Source organism: Homarus americanus, unplaced genomic scaffold (assembly GCF_018991925.1).
Source record: "Homarus americanus isolate GMGI-L3 unplaced genomic scaffold, GMGI_Hamer_2.0 scaffold22250, whole genome shotgun sequence".
Classification (NCBI taxonomy): domain Eukaryota; kingdom Metazoa; phylum Arthropoda; class Malacostraca; order Decapoda; family Nephropidae; genus Homarus; species Homarus americanus.
Window position 1 is genome coordinate 525,401 of NW_024741189.1, and position 6,000 is coordinate 531,400.

Sequence of the window (6,000 nt, forward strand, 5' to 3'; positions counted from 1 at the left end):
ATCCCAGCGTGTACTAGAGGTCTGAACCATTCTGTGCATTTACGAAATAATAGGCCACTATGATAACAACCCCTCCACCCCCTAAGTCGCACACACATGCATCGGTCATGCTGTATGCCCTTCCCTCCTCCTGCAACTGTTACTTACGCCAGGGGTGATAGGAGGGTGTCCGATTACGACGGGGTTGCATTTATGACCCAATGAATAACGGCTGCACACCCAGGAAGTTCTTAAACTCAATGATTTCATATAACAATGCCATGATAATAATACGTATGAATCGTCGTAGTGAATAACTGAGAAAAATATTTAACTTAATTATCAACAATTAAGCGTTATACCTCTCTCAGCAATAGATGTATGAACTAGAGATTTGTTGCAGTGGATCACGGGTACCTTACTGTGTAAACCGACCGCAAAGACTAAGCCATGAAAATGAGCCAATGATGAAGATTAACAACAAGCTAAATCAGAGTCAAAAATGTATCTCAAGCAGACATGTTTATCGACACTTATTTTGTGTTTAATGATGTATGACTGTAAAACCAATAATACATGAATAAATTTGATTGCTGCATACGGTCGCATACCTGAAGTTGTAGAGATATACCGATGTGCCCTTCCATGCTTTTGTCAGGGCGTAAGGCAAAACCAAAAAAGAATTCCACCTAGAATCGTTAAAACAATATATGATTTGTGTTACCAATTGGCTCGAGGGTCAACACCAAGGAAGTGAAAGCGTTGATGGGAGTGGGGGAGGGAAGGAGGGAGGGACGGGGGGGGGCCGTGGTGAACTAGGGGTGCAACGGAACTTTTTTTTTTTAATGTGAAGGATGGTACAGTTAGTGAGATGATGACGAAGGGAGGGAAGAAGAGAGAGGGAGAAAGAGACAAAGGAAAAATAAGAAAGATAAAGTAAGAGAAAGAGAGAGGGGGAAATGCGAAAGATAAAGAAAGAGAGATAAAGAGAAAGAGATATAAAGAAAGGCAGAGAGGAAGATAGAGATAGAATGAATACCTAGAGAGAAAGTATGAAACAAAAGGGTAGGGTATACAGAGAGGTTTACCTAGTGTACAACAAGAAATGAGTCATGGTGGCGAGTGGAGTTGCGTTGGATTATGAGGGAGTGACCGAGGCTAAGGCAAGAGAGAGAGAGGGTGGTGGATGGTTCTCAGTAGTGTGTGTGTGTGTGTGTGTGACGCAATGGCAAGACTGAGTAACATTCGTGAAATAAGTCGCAACGAGGGTTTTTGATCCGACCAATTTAACAAACTAGAAATATTTTTGAATAACTTTTTTTCTAGTTAATTGTGGTGAACTTTCGAAGCTAATCTTTATGAATGACGAGTAAGTTTAAGAGTTATGAATTTATTCTAAATACTGAAGTTATTTTCTCGATTTATTTTATTTTTATTTTTGTTTAGGGGGCTAGAATATCGTAGTAATAATATTCTTAATGCTTTTAATATATTTATATTTTGGGTGTTACATATTGGGAAATATAATTAGAAATGAAAAGCAATATAGCTGCGATATAGATGTTTTGTGATTTAAATTAAGGTTTTCTATTTTGCCAGATCATCGCAAATTTTTCTCTGCACGTATATAATGAACGTCTTCTGTATTTTTTTCGCAAGACAGCATTATGTTTTCTCTCAGTCCCACACTTGTCACTATATTTCTTGTCGGTTACATATGTCACTTAATCCTCGGCATTTATCCAATACGAACAACTAAAGTGTTTCCGTCGTGAAAGAGTGTAGTGATTCAGTCCATTTGTTATGTTGATAATTCCAAGCGTTGATATCAACGTGTGTGTGTGTGTGTGTGTGTGTGTGTGTATGCAAGTACATACACATGCATACGTAATCAATGACGGCAAAAAACTACGGTGTATACGTTGAGTTGTTAGCTGAGTGAATGTTATTTTCTGAGGTGTATATACTCGTATGTGTCATGGTGTAAACGGCACAACCTTGTACTGCCTATAAGCACAAACGCTGTGCTGAGGATATAGGGTGCCTGGGTCATGTACACCCAATAAAAGATTATTCGGCACCCTTACGGCGTGATACAATATGACACGGGTGCCGAATAATTTTTTAGTAAGTGTACACAAACCACCACCACTACATTATTACATAGAATATACACTTGGAATTTAATAACATCGTTCTCAATATATTAAATAATTTTCATTTAAAGCTGGAGAAAGAATAAATGAATTGTGTTCACTAAAAAATCATAATCATGTATGACATATTACCGTACTACAGACTTTATATACCCTGTAACTATCTCATTGCAGAATTTGATCCATACAGATAAAAAAACACTATCACTCACTTATTGTACACCTCATAATATTTATCAGCGTTTTCTGCAGTATATGTGTTGGCAGTTTCCTGATAACACATGCATGGTGAACAGTTCTACGTACGGGTGTGAGTTACTCTTTATTTGGATGATAACTGAGGAGTGGTAAAGGTTGTTTGGGGTGTTGTCGAGATGCTGTTAACGTTCCTGGTAAAGAGATAACGTCATAGGGTGTTGCTGGTGAGGTAGATGATGGGAGGGGGAGTGAGGGTGTGAGGGAGTGCTACAGGAAGTTCCAGGTGATGTAGGCGTGTTTCTTAATTCTCCAGTTGACAAGTTAGTGTCAGAGGAAATTGAAGTCAGTGTGAATTGTTATAAGTACTTTTTTTTAATAAGATATTGTCTTTTTCTTATATTTAATACATTAATAATTGTTCGTAATTGTGTTTATTACTTTATTGGAGAATATTTATTTTATCTTAATTAATTTGTCCTTACTTGAGACGATACAGGTAAATGGTAAAGCACCAGTAACTTAGGTAAAGGAGTCAAATGTTCACATTCCACACTGAGTATGTACTGTACGAGGGGACCATATGTAACTGGACCAAAAATTTAGGTGAGACAAGTAATGCTTTAGGGAGTAACGAATGACGTTACAGGTGATATTGGTGAGAGGAGAAATTGCGGGAACTGTTGTTTGGCATTCTATTATAATCAAGAATGGTCAGGACGAAGTATGCAACTCCAGAGTATATGAGAATGAATTAACATAAGAAGCCTCGTGGGTGAACAGTTGTATGAAGAGGTGTGTTGTGAGAGCGAACACTTTGCTCTTTTTACTTTTATTTGATCACCGTCCGAGTACTTCCTTCAACAGTTTTCAAATTATTTTTTTTTGTAATTTCAAGGCCTGTGTGTGGTGCCTCGGTGAAATATTGCAATAGTTTTTTGTAATTGCTTCTACACCATCACGAGAGAGCGGTCATGAGGAGTTTTCCCCATATAATTTAGTTGGAGGTAATTATGTACTGCACCGCTGAAAAGTTATGAACACATTTAGTTTAAATGTTTCCTGTTCAGTGTTTGTGCCTTAATTGTGTTTTGTCTTTATAATAAAAATGTAGTCATATAATCTGTGTATCAGTGTAGGAGTGTGAGATGATCTTTAGTTCCGAAAATGTAAATGTCCTCGCCACTATGCTGTCGAAGTTTATGCGATAAGTGAGGCTGTAACACGACCTTTTGTGACACTAAAAAAAAGCAGTGTTTACAAGTTAGTTTCAACGGTAATAAGACCGCCTTTTTCCATGAAATCTACCTATGGAACTTTCCATATGTCCGGCGCCATCAAGCCTTAGATAACTGTTACCTGACTCACTGGTGCTACCCACGACATCTACCATTTTTTACAGTCCTTCTAGCCACACTATTCATCTATTCACTCCGTTTCTCTGTATCGTTTTTACTCGAACAACAATCAAAGAGCCTAAAACAATTCTGACTCAAATTTAGATTTAGATTTGTTCCACGCAGCGCAAGGGGAAGAGTAGAAGCATTACAGCGTCCAACTAGGAAGCAGCGTATTCATGCTTGCCTTCTGTAACTTAAACAATTTACGGTCGTGAATACCTGAGGGGCTATTGGTTGCGTTAGCAAGTCACACGTAGTGAAGGGAGAATGAGTGAATGGAGGGAGGATTACCTCTACAGCTCATTTGTTATGACAAACATAGGCAGGTCCCTAACAATGTCAAGTGCCACCAGACTTGTCTCTAGAAGGAGGAATATTTGGACAACGAAGGACGAGGTGATGGTGACAGCTGGCGACCTGTAGGAGGAGGTCTCAAGACATGCGAGGATGTAGTGAGGGAAGGTATGCGGAGATAACTTTGTGGGACCGAAAAGTTTACATTGAGTGCGACAAGGATCAGGGTTGTCAATGTACTTCCAGGGGCACCTGTAACCCAGTCACAGCCACGAGTTCACAATCTACTGAGACCGAGTCAGTGATTGATACTCTTTTCAATACCTGTTACTGTGTCGTAGTACTACAGTATAGTGCGTCACTTCCCTGATGTTTCAGTTTCGTTCAGTGTTCGTCAAAGGTTATCTCCGACTCCCCAACCAATATTTCATAGGTCAGATATTACGTGCACACGGAAAGAGAGACAACTTTTTAGTACTCACCACGACGACAGGGAATGTTGTAACAGAAGTGTCTGGAATAGGAATCAAGTATGGGCGTGAAAGGAGACGTGGATGTGGGCGTGGCCTCTGGTGGGGTGGGTGTCCTCCCCTGCCTCTGTGACGCAGGCGAAGTATCCAACACTTGTTAATACGTTAGTCGTGATTCAGACAGGTCAGGTCTGTAAGAAAAAGAACACTTATATCAGTAAGTTCAGTTATGAAATTGAGTACATGAATTTTCACAACAGCATATTGATTTATAGATGTAATTGTGTTTATAAAGGCGTTGGCGTCAATGATTATATATCCAGCAAGGTTCTGTAATGCGATACCAGAGCAAAAAGACGAGAGGATAGAGACGTCACAGAGGTAGAGAGTCATTTTGGAGGTTGACAGCCTTAGCGACAATAACAGCGGCCAGTCATGGGGACACTGTCGTCTTGCTGCCAGAAACATTGGTCAGCTGTTGAGAGCCTTGACTCGTTTATCGAATTCAGTCGAACAAAATAAAAAAAATAGCTTCTGAGGTTCATTCGTTCACTCTAGGATATCAAGCACATCACCGATATTGATTCATAAATTAGCATCTTGTCTACTACGACCATTAAGATAAAGCTAATTTTTCTCGCAGTCTTTATTCAAAAGAAGGAAAGCTACTGAGCATCCAATCCTTATTATTGTTTTCTTGGAGGTACAACGACACCAGCCGGTCCTATTGTTGTGCTGCAAGAGTGCTCGAGCGACATTTTTCTCTTTAGGTAGACGACCTCTTGAGGTTACATCATAAACATAGTATGTTTTCTTTCACCCACTTCCAAGTCTTCCCAATTATTCTTAAACAGATGGGATCTTCTATCTCACACACCATGAGACGCACTCCATCATCAGAAGATCAAGCAAAAGGAGAACAGCATGGGATAAATTTAGGAGAGTGGAACCTGAGGTAGTCGAGGAACAAACTCCACAAGTCGATGGCGGAACAAAGAACACGAGAGGGTCCTGGAGGGGCAGCAAGTTTTTGTCTCTGACAAATTTGGGTGGAGATACTCTACCTGACAGTTGTGTGAGGTAATTAGTTTTTTAATCACTACTCGTGTTGGGTTTCTCATAGAACAGCTACACAACCCACTGATAAAAGATAATTTGCTTGAAGATGTTATCAAAGAAATATCCAGGTCACTCGCGTATAATCTGGACAGCATTCCAACGATCAGATATTCAACAAAAACAAGTCTACGAAATAAGATATTTGGGGATACCTTTTTACTGTATCTTCACCTGGACACAGAATGGGGGAGGATGTCTAAGAACGCCTTGATAAATCCTGCTTTAATATAAACTGTGCTGTTCGTAGAATTTACATAACACAAAAGTAAGACAATCAGAGGTCGTCACACATCAACATTCCTGGACATTCAAAATTCTTAATACTGAAAAAATCCTGGTATTCTAAAAATCTTACAGTATCAAACGAGCATCCGTGTTATACTACGA

General features: G+C 39.5%; 1 protein-coding gene across 1 annotated transcript in view; it reads right to left on the minus strand.

Annotated features, from left to right (window-relative positions):
• The window catches only part of LOC121875712, a 102,927-nt gene extending 98,245 nt beyond the window's left edge, over nucleotides 1–4,682 (minus strand). Inside the window, exon 1 of the mRNA XM_042380357.1 lies at nucleotides 4,507–4,682. The gene's annotated coding sequence lies outside the window, so the exon portion shown is untranslated. The remainder of the gene's footprint in view (nucleotides 1–4,506) is intronic.
• Nucleotides 4,683–6,000: the final 1,318 nt, after the last annotated feature.